The sequence below is a fragment of the Astatotilapia calliptera genome, chromosome 5, assembly GCF_964374335.1.
Source record: "Astatotilapia calliptera chromosome 5, fAstCal68.1, whole genome shotgun sequence".
Lineage (NCBI taxonomy): Eukaryota > Metazoa > Chordata > Actinopteri > Cichliformes > Cichlidae > Astatotilapia > Astatotilapia calliptera.
The window spans coordinates 31761048-31774572 of record NC_137426.1 but is presented as its reverse complement, the minus strand read 5'-3'; the positions used below and the strand labels follow the sequence as shown (position 1 = coordinate 31774572).

The 13525-nt window shown below is 38.8% G+C and overlaps 1 protein-coding gene across 14 annotated transcripts in view; it reads left to right on the top strand.

The window, feature by feature from the left end:
* The first annotated feature begins 903 nt into the window (after positions 1-903).
* Positions 904-13525, top strand: part of foxp1b (forkhead box P1b) — a 158961-nt gene continuing 146339 nt past the window's right edge. For 11 of the 14 annotated variants that reach the window (XR_013909316.1, XM_080302095.1, XM_080302092.1 and 8 more), the window contains exons 1-2: positions 1278-1416; positions 5334-5409. The gene's annotated coding sequence lies outside the window, so the exon portion shown is untranslated. Of the gene's footprint in view, positions 1213-1277; positions 1417-5333; positions 5410-13525 lie in introns of those variants that run through there. The other 3 variants (XM_080302089.1, XM_080302083.1, XM_080302085.1) reach the window with 2 other exon arrangements.

Genomic DNA, 13525 nt, shown 5'->3' with positions numbered 1-13525 from the left:
TGTGGATATGAAATTGTGCATGTTTTGTTAGGGGGATTGATTATATGAAGTCAAATATCAATAACCTCAAAATGCGAGTGTTTGTTCAGTGGAAATATTAGAGTAATTCGTCTCATGACAGTGTGCTACCAGAGGGTGGCGCTCTCTACTAAGAAACAGTCTCTCATCAGAGGTCCATCAGCAGCGCTCAGCTCTGATGCGGCCATGATAAATGCAATGTCCTTTACAGTGAAGTGAGCTGTGCTTCTCCAATATTGATCAAGGCCAAAAAAGAGGAATGAATCAAAGAAATTCAGAGTATTTTCTGAGGGCACATTAATGCTGCCCTCAGCGTTAAGTGTCCAGCGTTAACTGGACACTTAAACCTTCCCAGTCTCTTCTCCAGGGCATTTGAGTTGTGGTTGCATTTGTATAATTGCTTTTGTGTAAGAGTGAGCAAAACTTTTAAACCAGAACAGTTACTCCAAACAGTGAAACAACTTTGCTGAAATGTAGGTGTGCTGACATTCCCTTTAAAACATCCAGAGGAGCTGGCTTACATGTTAGAAAATGATATGCAGCCCATACTGAAAAGAACCTGGACTTTGATTATCTATACTGTCTGTACTGCCCACCACCACCATCAATGCTTAAAATTCCTCAAAGCTGGAGATTAAAACATGTATGATGAGTATGTCAAAGCATTTATCTCTTTTTTATTAAGTGAGGCTTTGGAAGAGTTATGATGAACCTTAGATCAGAAAAAATAATAGTAAAATAATAATTTTAAAAAAAGACAGGAGAGTTTTTCTGAAATAATAGAAGTTCATTCAGCCTCAGTTATAATTAGTGAGCTTAGAGATTTTAGCTTTTCTGACAGCCCCCTCTCTCCTGTCACATTTTCAGCTAAAACTAATGCATATCATTACATTTCCCCATAGAAAGGACCTACTAAGTGCTACTAAGTGCTACTGAAATGTACTTGTGACTATGATGTTAGGATCTGCAATGCAATGAACGTTGTTTACCTCAGGTGGATATGACGTCACGGATTTGGAAGATCAAAACAACAACATCCAAATCAGCGATTCTTCCTTTTTTTTCCTCCTTCTTTTCACAGCGTGTTAAAATCTAATAAGAACATTAAGCAAGGAGCTCGTGCCTTTTCCTGCGAGAAAGACTGGCAGGCAGCGAGTGTGAAACTCCACATTTCGCTTTATTTCGACGCCCTCGGTAAGATTATCTTTTAAGTTACTTAGTTAGTTCCCCCCCTCCACCTCCCGGGCGGAGTAATATTCACTGTTTACTGTGTGATTTGTTGTTGCACGCATTCTCGGTACACAAGCTCGCGTGCACGGCTTCGTTATCTCATACTAGCGAATCGGTACCCTCCGCGTGCGCCCTGTTAGCTGCTGTAAAGCGTTTTTTTCCGTTCTGGTAAGTTTCACTACTATTCTAATGTTAACGTTAGCTTTGCTGTTTCGTGTCTAGATACCTGCTGCGGCTGCTGCAGCTGCACTCGGATACTCGCACCGAGTTTGTCTCGGTTTTGTCTTGCTGTTTGCCGAATTGTTACAAATAGCGAAATAAATATACACCTGTATTATTATAACGTAGGGCGATAGGTAGCGCCGTTTTAATGCAGCTGTACCGAGCGGCTTTTACAAGAATATCTTTACGACTCTATATTTACCCTCTGCTTTTTTGTTCTTTTTCTTTTTTGGGAAAAGTTGGGTTTCTAACTTAGTTGAGGCTACTCGTGAGACCCCGGGGGAAATGCACCTCTCGTCCAAAAAGTATTTTCAAAATGAATGCTACATGTTTATAACGTGCTGCTTAGCAATGGCCGCTAACAGACCGTAATTACTACGCTACATATTAAGGATGCGCTGTAAAAGTTGTTTTTTTTGTTAAACTTTACACGGTGAAGGGGAAGTTTTGAGTGCCGTGATTTCTTTGGAGTGAAACCAGGGATGGAGCTTTTCCCCCACGTGTTAGCTGTGCTCCAAACTCAGAAAGACCGGAGGAAGTCAGAAGTGTAGCAAGCCCTCAACTTTGAAAGTTATCATTACTTTTATTTAGCTGTCCATCAGTTGCGTTATTCAAGCGTGTTCTTTCGGTGTGGCTTCCCTGCTCAGCGGTAAGGCTGTGTACCCAACACAAGTAAAAGCGGATATTCATTTCGTAACGTTTCATTAACACAAAGGAATTACGGAGTTAATTCCTAATTATGGCTGTGGTAACGTAAAATAGCGCTTTGAAAGTGTTAAACGTTATATATTTCAACTTTTATAGTGGTTTGCACAGGATGTGAGACAATGGTTGTGTTGAATAAGATGTGCTGTGGGTTACAGTTGAACATTTTCATAAATGTAAATTGGCTGGAGCTGCGATCACTGTACGGAAAATGGAGATTGTTTTGTTTGTTAATTTAATATTTGCAGATCAAGTTGTTGCAATAGTGTAGTTAAACTTTTTTTTAAACTAATAGACAGTAACATTATTATTTGTGCAAAGGAATGTTGTACAGCACAGTAGCATTTAAGCTCACCTATTGCAAACACGTTAAAACATTTTCTTAAAATTATTTTAAAGTGTATTTTTAAAAGGGGTCTTACAGGCAAATAAGCACTATTTACAAATACAGTGGATAACTAATAAACAAATTATCTGATACACTCAGACTGTATTAATTTTTAATATTAGGCAGAATTAAAATAGTGCCAAAAATTATTATAGTTTTTTTTAATAACTAAAGTAAATAAATATAAATAAATAAAGTCTTGCCCTAATGTTTCATACAGTAAGATTGCAGCTGACAACTAAAATCTGAAATTTTACAAAAGGGAAACTGCAGCTTTAACAACTATTGCTGGCAGTGCTCCCTCCTTCTTGGTCTTTGGATTAGTCATTGTCTGAGGGGAAAAAAACACTTTTTTGTAGGAGAAGTAAAGTAAACAGCCTCCAACAAGCGAACCTTGACAACCCAGATTAAGGAAAACATTGGAGATCAAACAGTGCTGCTGCTGGGCTGTTGTCATGAGCTGCCTGAGAGAGAGCTGCAGACTATTTGAACAGGCACTGGGGTTTGTGTGCTCACTTATGCAGAAATGGACCTTCGCAAATGCTGACCCAGGTTTCCCAAAAAAAAGAAGAAAAAAGGAAAAACTCAGGATGAACTTTCTTTGCAACTTTTCCAGGGCCTGCTGTTTGACACGGCTATTACATACAGACGTTCAACCTTCTGCTGTTTCTGATGGGAACGACCTAAGTGTGTCCCCCACGCCTCCGTCTACAAATGAGAAAGACTGTACTTTCCTGCTCCGTACTGAAACTGAATAAATTGAGTTGGCGAGGGGGATTTTAAAAAAATAGCTTGAAATTTGAGGAAGAGCAGCTGTATGCATTGTAATGACGCAAGATGCTTAACACACCAATCTGTGATTTTGTATAATTTAGAAAGCCCTTGTTACTAGTTTGGCCTCTTCAGGCTTGGGTAAGGCTCTTCTTTGTAGAGAGCCGAGGTTCAACTGGTAAGAAAGTAATCAGTCACTCATGCATTCAGTGCGAGGACTCCCATCCCTGAGTGGAGCGGCCCTCTCTTTCATCTGACGGCTCAGTATTTGTGAACACACATTGAAATACCCTGTGCTGGGTACAGAGGGGCTGTAAACTGACTGTGCACCCGAGCTCGCAGCTGAATGATAAGGAGAGTTATTTTCGGGTCCAGTGTGGGAATAAGGTTCTGCTTTCACTATATTGTTTCCTTCAGATTTATTTGCCTGCTTCACCCCTCATTTGATTGCAGATTACAAGACGCCCTCAAAACCAGTTGCTCGAAACCTTTTTTTTTCTTCCACAAACCAAGACAAGTGACAGATGAATAAAAGGGAATTTTCTGGTAAATGAATTTGTCGTGTGATTTTTGCATGTTTGATTCACACGACACAAAAGGGGGAGAAGAGTACCGGCAATATGAATATGAGTGTAGCATGCTCATTAATGCCGTGTTACATGAATGGATAACAAAGGAAAGCAGAACAATATTTCCAGGGTAAAGGTTAGTGTGTCCCGGCCCCTGTGGCGCGGCCCCTGGCAGACTGTTCTCTGTGACAGCAAAGGCGATTGGTCAGAGAGTGGACAGCTTCAGGTGAGCTCTGCGCAGCTCCTCGGTCTCTATGGAGACTGCCAAAACGCTCAGGATGGCTATTAACTTGGGCAGCCATTAATTACTGTCTTCTACTGTCATCTGTCCTTAATAAAGGCAGGGATGCTGACAAAAAAATGTCATCCGCCTGCATGGGAGGAGAGAGAGCATGCAATTACAATCAATTAACTTGAGTTACAAAATGAATTTACTACTGGTGTTGTGTTTTAGGAATACAGTGCAACATTGGAGCACAGCCTGTTTATTGCTGGGAAATAAATTATGCTTGAGCTGTTTAAATATATAAGAATATTTACTTTATCCTCTATGGTGTTTTTACATTGGATTTCAAAATAAAATGTATTTATTTTAATCACATAAGAGAAAGCAAACAGGAACAAACAATTTAAGAGAAGGGACACTGGTGTTTTTAGGAGTGCAGCGGAACCCATCCACATCTATATATTTTTAGTAAATAATCAAAATATTCCAAATTTAGCTAGTTATAAATAAGTGAATAGACAGTGTTATGAATTGTTGCTGGTAGACTTATACGAATATCCAAACAGTTTAATATGATAATTGTGCTCTTATTCCTACGAGTCCATGTTTTTCTCTCGAGCTACAATGCAGTAGCTTAAAAATCAGAATTTCCTCTGTAATACAACACCACAGAAGGTTTGGGGAAGGATGCAGGTAAGCTACAAACATTTTGGTCCAGACATGAGGGGCTCAGGCATATGCTGCAAGCTGTGCTCAGCTGCCAGGCTGAACCTCAGCACCTGTTTCTATCAGCTGTCCAGTCTGTGTGTGTGTTTATGATGTTGCACGGTTGGGCTGATAATATCATTTTTTAGGGATTTTTCTCCAAAATGTATTGATAATCATTCACACAGATTAACTCACATTTTCGGCTGAATTTAATCAGGCTTTTTTTTGTGTCAATGAACCGTATTTCTGCAACATCCCGGTTTGTTTTGCTCACAGATTCACTCACACATTACTCAGAAGCTGTGACCTGAACATCAGTGTAACATTATGATAGAAATATGTTTATTATTAATATTTGCCAGTGTAATAACAACATAATAGCGTATTTGTTTTATACACTACCTAAAGATGTACCACATATGTGTGTGTTTTGAGTGTATATAGGTTGTTTACTGACCCCCTAGATAATAACGTGCTGTTCTGTTTGTCATTCCAGGACAACATGGACAGGAAGTGAAGCCAGCTCTGAGAATAATCTAAAGCCACTTGTGACAGTTTGTGACATCAGAACTGTAAGTGGTTCTCAACTCTGTTAAAACTTCCATAGTTTATGTAGACACTGACTTATGTTTGAAGCCTCTCTCTGTGTGTGATTTGTCTCGCAGATAAGTATTTTTTCCTTACAGTGTGAAGTGATGTAGACACTAACGTTTGTTGCTTTGCTTGTCACTGCAGAAAAAAAGATAAAACCGTAATCACAGATGAACTAATTTAATGTTTGGATAGAATATCAGGAAAATCCTGACGTCAAAACCTGACTCAACCATCAATGACAGCAATATGATCTAAGTTACTATGCCATATATCAGCAGCGGTGAATCAGGTGCAAGCAGAGAGCTAAAGTAGCATCGAAGAAGCTAACAGGAAAATCTCAGCAGTTTGGGGGGTTTTCACGCTAGTTATGTCAATAGATTTCATGGCTATGTTTGCCAAAATTTGAAGATAACCTGCAAACTGTGGTCAACTGAAAAACTGCAGTGATGCTTTCTTTCTCTTGGTCTCTCTCAGTGTTTTTATGTTTTGTGTTTACTGCACTTGTGGTAACATTAAGTGTTGTTGCCAGCTCTTTTAATATTTTTCACTTCATTCGTATCCTCTCTCCACTCCATGTAAACGTGTGTGTGTGTGTGTGAGGAACAGTAAAATAAAGTGCACTCAGACTGAGTGGAGGAAAGGTGAAACTACACTACTATACATGACCGTAAATAACAGCTGCCTACACTGAAGTGAGATTAAACTAGTGCAAATGAATTCGATGATTAAGATGAATACGATTTCTAAACTTTGTATTTGTTTTTTTCTCTTTAAAGTCGGTAAAATTGATGTATTTATTTGTTACTTTTTATTTTACCAGGTTTGGAAAGCAGTGTCTGAGTCAAGACCAATGTTGTCTTATACAGTCCCACTCTGTTTCTCACAGTGAGGAATGCATCTTATTTACACCTAACCACCAACGGTGTTAAATTAGGACATGGTATAATGGAAAAAAAGGTGATTGGGTGCATCCCTAATGGTTACTGTTGAGATAAAAGGGTCAGCTGTGTTGTAATTCCAGAGCTCATATGATGCAGGGTGTTAAAAAGTCAGCCTGTTTCACTGGTGTAGGAATTGTGATATTTATCTAACGTAGACGTGACTCAATACAATGTGAAAAATCATAATCCAAAAATTGTAATAAAAAAAGGCAAAAAAAAATGTTTTCAATATGTCAGTGGCAACTTGTGTGGTTTAGTATCTTTAAGCTGACTTCACTAGAATCCGTTTTCTAGTTGAGCCGTGTGGTTAGATCTGCGATGTAGTTTGTCTGTTCGTGAAGAGTTTGATTCTTGTGTTGCCACGCTGTAATTTTCACTTTTTATCTTTGGTGGCTTTTCATGCTATGGCACAGATTTCTCTGTTCATGCAGAAGAAAAGGAGACTTTACTTGAATCGCACTGTGTAAATCTTAAAACCTATCCAAAGCTGGATCTCTAGCACTTCAAAATAAAAGCTTTCAGGGCTTGCTTGTAGATTAGATCAATACTATGGTATGTGGGAATAAGAGTAGCAAAACTGACATTTATTGATAGGAAAATGTCACAGACTACTATTTAAGCCTCTGTAAGTATAGTAGGGATATGAAAAAATAAAATAATAAAAATATAAAATGAGGTTGCAGGAGAAATTTTTTTAGGGCCTCATCTTTGACTTCTTTGCTGTGTTTTCACTTGCCAGTCCAAGCATAATAAGAAACATAACATGGCAGAGCCTGCTCTTCCATCATCATTGCTGGGTGGAAAGTTGGTGTGCTTTGATCATGTCTTTTGGGCGCATCACTCCGGCTTAGCCTGCTGCTCGCTATGTGATAAGCCATCAGAGTACTCAGATCTGAGCCGGCAGCTCCGTGGGCTTGAGGAGAGACAGGAGAGAGTAATGGAGATGAGGAAAGAGCAGCAATGCAAATTTTGTTGACAGACTGTTGCTGCAGCTGTTCTCCTTGCCTTTGAATTCGACAATGTTACTGTCCCACTTCACTCATCTGTGAAGAAAAGGCCACATTTCATTTTTAAGTCCATTCTCAGTCAACAGCACCATCACAAGCTGTATTTTTTCACCCTGTTTGTAATTAAAAATACCTTTAATTAGAGTCTCATACTAGTTGTAAACACGTGTGATTTAATTATTTCACAAACTGCTATGCTCAGATGTACTGTAAGTGCAGTTAACAGATACAAGTTCACTTTGATGTTGAATGCTACCCCTTTCTCTCTGCTTTCCTCTGTTTCTGCATAAAACATCATTTTGTACCCCCATTATGAAACGGCGCTCCTAATTGACGGGTTGTTGCTTGTTTATTTGATATATATTTACCAGCTGGGAGGTAATTGGGAAGCAGTAATTACCCAAGATGCAGTGCAGCGCTTAAGCAAAGGTGCTACCATGCTGATGAGTCTGGAGCACAGATGAAAGTATGCAGGTTACTATTATCATCCTAGCAAGCTGTTTAAACACTTGACAGCTGAGAGCAGAGATGGCTAATTGGGCCTGTGTCCCTTATACAGCCTCATTGTTTACTATGATGATGTACAGTGTGAGATCAAACACACGATACTTTCATCTTTTTTTGTACAATTGTTAATGGCATACCTTAGGAGATAATAGCGACAATAAAAGGCCAGTGGACGTAAGGGCCTTATGGATCCGTAGTCCATCGGGATGATGTAGCTCTCTCACTGATAATGGCCTTGTTAACTGAGATTCATTACTTCTTCATTCAGAGTCCCCTGGATATTGAGGAAGAGTGTTCTCAAACTATTGTTTTTGCTTCGGTGAAGTCATTCTGATGTGGTTTTGTGAGCTATTCATGGAAAGCGGTGACGGTATCTTCCCTGACTCCTGATGATTCAGTTGACCTGAGACTGGGGCGGCGCGGGTGGTATTTGACTTTTCTTTTGCTACTCAATTCCACTTTCACACCGAGTCTCGCTTTCTCTCTCTGTCAAACACACAGACTTTCTTTCAGTCTCCAGTTCACTCCCTCTGACAGTTCGAAACTCTCACCTTGTTTGTGTGCAGGCTGCTGTTGTTTGGTAGCCCGCTCTCCCAGTAGATCCTCAGATGTTGTTGTTGTTTGCCTGTATTGGTTGGAGTGTGTGACTTGCATTTGCCTGGCCTCCTTGGAGGGAGTTTGTTTTTGTTCTCAGTGTTGTAAACAGGGTGGGGCTCCATTCCCAAACCACTCAGTTGGAGATGGTTATTTTCACAGGAGTTATTTCTTTAATCATTTTGGTCAATAGATTAGCCAGGGCTGGAATTATGTGTTGAAGCAGATAATGTGGATAGCCATTTGCTGCATGTGCTGACTAGATAAACACTGTTGTTTTTGTGATTAAAGTAGTTTTGTTGATATCGCTAACTTTGGTAGTACTGGATGATATTTTTTTATGCATCATTCCTTTTTTTTTTTGTAAACAAAGCAAAGTTACACAAAGTTACATTTTACCACAGTATAGTGTCTTCAGATGATACTGTCACAAATGAATTTAGACAAATTGAATGAAGTCTACACCCAGTTTTTTAAAATAACGTTAATTGTAATAAAATAATTTACATTTAAATGACTAACATATGAATAGCAAGATAATAATGAAAAATTTAAAAGGAGATTGTGGGAAAACAGTGTATAATTTCCTATTTAATATTTCCATTGTGTGCGACAGTATTTGCCAGTTTCAAGTAGTTACTCGTTTTTTCTAATGTTTTTTTTAAACCAGAAAAAAGATTTACGTTATTTTCAGCTGTTGTTTCATTGAGGGTTTTTTCAATAATATTTTAAATACCAAAAAGCCACAATGAACTCAAGTCCCAGCCACGTCCACAAAGCAATTATTATTAATTTCATTGTAACCAATTGGCGAAACATGTCTGAGTTTGGCGTTTCTTCAAAATGCAAGTTTGCAATTTACACAAAGTTGCTGAATTGCGGCGGGAAACAAAAAACCAGACGTTGACACTCCTACAGCCACAGTTGTTTTGAAATAATTTTAGTCTCATATTTGACTTGTTCTAGACTCCCAGTCTGTATAATATTTCCGGGTTTGTGTTTATCAGGTGTAAAGTTGAGATCCACAGAGATCCTTGTCAGGTATGATACATTTGTGGCTTTCACAGAGCGGCTCAGCATCAGAGGTTGCAAACGTGTGTAAAGTCCCTTTTCGATGGGAGGCGGCAACCGCAGTGGCTGTCGGTTATCCTGCAAAAAGTAATCAAATGGCAGCAAACAAAGCAGTGCACTAACAACCTGTAATAGCGTTACACACGGCAAGTGGCACAGTAAAATGGAACGGAGGTGAACTTGGTCAAATCTGTACCCTGAAATCTGAATGCAGTGCTTTGTCACCCTGCAGTGTCAATACTGCACAGTTACTATCAGAGTTGTTAATCCTGAGACGAATGCTACAGTACTGTTATATCATCATGTAAGTCTAAACATTTCGTTGATTTGTTTAGTATGTGGGGGTGACACTAATAGCGTTTCATGAAATTGGTGTCATGAAATTAGCTGTTGATCTATTCATATGCTTGTTTTATTTCCAGTTTGTTCAGGTATATAATTTATGGAACAGAGCTCTCTTAATAAAATTAAACAAAATATAGTATTGTAGTTTAAATAATGTACTTTTATTGTATCTTCAGTGCTGTCTGAATCGTGTAGAAGGTGCTGTAGCAGCATTTCAACGGCAGTATTTCTCTGTTTCCTAAGACCAGTCGGCTTTCTCTCTTGACAGTAAGCGTGCACGTGCACATTGTGCTCAGGTGACATAACAGCACGCTAGAACAACAGGCACATAGCTTATTTGTAAAACGTGACCTGTGAACAAAATGAGTGTTTACGGTGGCAAGAAAAAGACAGCAGCAAAAAGTAGTTGTAAAAAAAAGGCAGACCTTAGCGATCAGCTTCTGTACAAGATTTACATAAGCTCTTAAATATCTCTCATAAATGTGCAATTGCAGTTGATGTGAATGGGGACTTGGGTAATGCAGCTGGTCTAAAAAAAGATGGAGACAGAACAAGAGAATGAGTGGGTGAGTCACAGAGAGAAACTAAACTAGAACTGAAACCTATTTGTTGCTTATTTTGTTCCAGGTAGTAGAGTTAAAAGCATGAGAAAAAGTCTAATTGTGTACTTAAGGAGTGATGTGAACAGCACGTCACTTTCAGGTCGCAGTCTCTGCAAAAAGTGACGCTGGGAACGCCAAAGGCTGACTTTGTGTTTATAGTGACTTATGTACCGGTCAAGCTTACAACACATTGAAACAGTGTGCATAAAAAAAGCAACCAAATTCTTTTCCCATGCCAGGTTTCCTACCAGACAAACAAACAAAAACAAAACACACACACACGTATGTATTATTCATTTCACTGTATATACCTTTAATACTTTTGATAGAATCACTGAACGTATTTGGATAATTTCCTTAACTTTGGACTCGAGGCTGTAAATGACTGAATTTTGGAATTCAGAAATCAAAAGTCGAGGCCTCTCGAAACTAATGCCTCGTCATAACTCAAGAAGTCATATGCTGAGAATTTCACACAGAGTTTTTAACTTGAATTGATGTCCTTTCAACTTCCCGTTCTGCAAAAACACTTTCTGGCAACTTTTTTTTCAACAGGAATAGAAGGGGGAATTGTAACCATAATTCACATCTGTTGTGCTACTAAAACCACCTACACAAGGTGGGCTTGTGATTGGTTTTGTTTCTCTATTTATTTGTTTTTCTATTTTTAGCGTGATTACTCAAAAGGCTATGGATTAGAGCTGGGCGATAGAACGATAACGATATGTATCGCGATATAACTTTTACTCGATAGAGAAATTAAGCTATCGCGATAGACCTCGCCGCTCTTGTCCTCTTAAAAAAAAAAAAAAAAAGATCAGCCAATCCAAATTAAGTAGCGCAGAGCCGAACCAATCACAGCCGCAGCGTCACGTCGCGTGACTTGTAACGTACAGCACAAGTGCCAAGCCGCACGTGTGTTTGTTTGGGAAGCAGCCAGCGGGTAATGGAGGAAATGAGTGTGCCGACTAGAAAAATCAACCGAGCGTGACCGAAGAGAAAACAGATGATGGTTCCAACGCCGGAGAGATTGTCGAACGGAAGAGCCATAGAAGTTCCGTAGTGTGAAGGTATTTCGGCTATTTCAAGTCTGACAAAAAACAGAGTAGCGTGCACTGTAAATTGTGCCGAAAGCAAGTCTGGAAATACAATGAACTGGTGCATGCGTCACACTGTGCGCCACGTTATTGTTTCGGTGAAATGAATTTCTACAATACTGTTACTGTTAATTCTACTCTCTGCAGTGTTTAAATGCTTACATATACACACAGTTACTGTCCGTCCACACATACGACTCTGTTCTGCTTCTATGCCCCAGCTTTGTTTACTTTTTCCCACCGAGGCTTCTAGACTTCTGATTGGCCAATATTTCTGCACGGTTAGGAATCTAGCGCCACCTGCTGCTTTGGCATGTTCATAGCAGCGTTTTCCTTGATTTCTCTCTTTATGTGTGGACGGGATTATTTTTTAAAACGAAAACGGAAAATCTCCGTTTTCAAAAATACCCGTGTACGTGTGGACGTAGCCTCAGTCTCTGACTGGAAGCGCTAATTCGTCATTCGGCTTTTGTCAGACTAAAGTAACTGTTAAAACTGTTTGAAAAGCTAAGCTATACAACAAGGAGAGATTGAGAATTTCCTTTTAGTTCTCAGTTTATTTGATATTGACAAAAGTTAGTCAGTTTTGTCTGTTCTTCTGTAACACAAACTAAGATTTATTTTTAGAATTAATATTTTGTTTTTAAGTGGAATTGACAATTTAGTAGTCTGTTTCGTTTGTTCTATTTTGAAACTTAAACGCTTTAGCGGCTGCCTTTTGTGTAGTTTGCAATATTTGCCTTTATTTATCTGAAAAAGTCTCATGTTCCTTAAGTACATCTACCCTGTTGAACTTATTATGGGAAATAAATATTTAAATAAAAACAAGCTGCTGATTATTTCACATTTTACTTGTGAGCAACGGCACATTTAAATCTTACAAATATAGTTATTTGGCTTATATCGTGATAGATATCGTTATCGCCTGAAATGAAAAAAACATATCGTGATATGAAAAAATCTCATATCGCCCAGCTCTACTATGGATGGATGTGAGCTTAACCTGACTGTAGCAGTGATTCTGTTTTGCATCCGTATCTGTACTCTTGATCATTTCATTTCATACTTTTTGAAACACTCGTCAACTCGAAATTAGAAAAGTAGGTGAAAATCATCTACATGTACTCTAGAAAATATTATAAAGGAATTCTAGATATTCTTTTGGGTCCAGGGTCTCACACAAGTCGTGCTTTTCTACAGTGTGTGAAAACTGACTAAAAGTCCAGACATTGTGAAATGTAAGACTAATAAGAGCGATACTGGCAAAAGACATCAAAGTACATTCAGTGTCATGCTCCATGGTTGCTTTCCCTCTAGCTCACGGCTGGTACAATTTACATTTTATAGTTTACAGCCTTTTGTCTAAAAATTTCTGCACCTGTTGTAAATGCTATAAATGTAACTTAAGCAATTAGCTGTTTTGAGTTATTGGATATTTTTCTGAAAGCCTTTTCATGTTGTGCATAAGGGGTGCATGATGTACAAGGTTTTAATGTGTTGACCGATCAATTTCTCACACTGAAAACAACTCATAGTGAGAAATGAGTAAATCAATCTTTTCATATCCTGCTACAGAGAGGAGCCGGGCCAGGCTTTTGAGTGCATTTCTGTGTACTTTATATGCAATTGTATGCCGAGATTGAAGGGCTAATTCAAAGAATTTTAATCACTCTGACAAACCCTCTTGCAGTGTCATCTTTTTTGCAAATGCCCTATAAAATGAATAGATGAGCAGTCTCTTTTTAGAGCATAATGGCTGCATTAGAATATGAGATGGATAGTAGATGAAAATTCTGAATCCTACATCTACGCTTTCTCTTTCACACAGTCACTCTGATCTCTTTTATCAATAGTGATCCTGTTTAAAAGACCTTCCAGGGCACAGTGAAGTGTTTAGTTCAACCTCACATAGACAGAGCAATGGAAAAAG